Source organism: Rutidosis leptorrhynchoides, chromosome 1, assembly GCF_046630445.1.
Source record: "Rutidosis leptorrhynchoides isolate AG116_Rl617_1_P2 chromosome 1, CSIRO_AGI_Rlap_v1, whole genome shotgun sequence".
NCBI classification, from domain to species: domain Eukaryota; kingdom Viridiplantae; phylum Streptophyta; class Magnoliopsida; order Asterales; family Asteraceae; genus Rutidosis; species Rutidosis leptorrhynchoides.
The window spans coordinates 64,990,532-64,991,537 of NC_092333.1; positions in this window are offsets into that span (position 1 = coordinate 64,990,532).

Below are 1,006 nucleotides of genomic sequence, written 5' to 3' on the forward strand. Positions count from 1 at the left end.
ACAAGATTTCATATTTCAATACACATCCCATACATAGAGATAAAAATCATTCATATGTTGAACACCGGGTAACCGACATTAACAAGATACATATATAAGAATATCCCCATCATTCCGGGACAACCTTCGGATATGATATAAATTTCGAAGTACTAAAGCATCCGGTACTTTGGATGGGGTTTGTTACGCCCAATAGATCTATCTTTAGGATTCGCGTCAATTAGGGTGTCTGTTCCCTAATTCTTAGATTACCAGACTTAATAAAAAGGGGCATATTCGATTTCGATAATTCAACCATAGAATGTAGTTTCACGTACTTGTGTCTATTTTGTAAATCATTTATAAAACCTGCATGTATTCTCATCCCAAAAATATTAGATTTTAAAAGTGGGACTATAACTCACTTTCACAGATTTTTACTTCGTCGGGAAGTAAGACTTGGCCACTAGTTGATTCACGAACCTATAACAATATATACATATATATCAAAGTATGTTCAAAATATATTTACAATACTTTTAATATATTTTGATGTTTTAAGTTTATTAAGTCAGCTGTCCTCGTTAGTAACCTACAACTAATTGTCCACAGTTAGATGTACAGAAATAAATCGATAAATATTATCTTGAATCAATCCACGACCCAGTGTATACGTATCTCAGTATTGATCACAACTCAAACTATATATATTTTGGAATCAACCTCAACCCTGTATAGCTAACTCCAACATTCACATATAGAGTGTCTATGGTTGTTCCGAAATATATATAGATGTGTCGACATGATAGGTCGAAACATTGTATACGTGTCTATGGTATCTCAAGATTACATAATATACAATACAAGTTGATTAAGTTATGGTTGGAATAGATTTGTTACCAATTTTCACGTAGCTAAAATGAGAAAAATTATCCAATCTTGTTTTACCCATAACTTCTTCATTTTAAATCCGTTTTGAGTGAATCAAATTGCTATGCTTTCATATTGAACTCTATTTTATGAATCT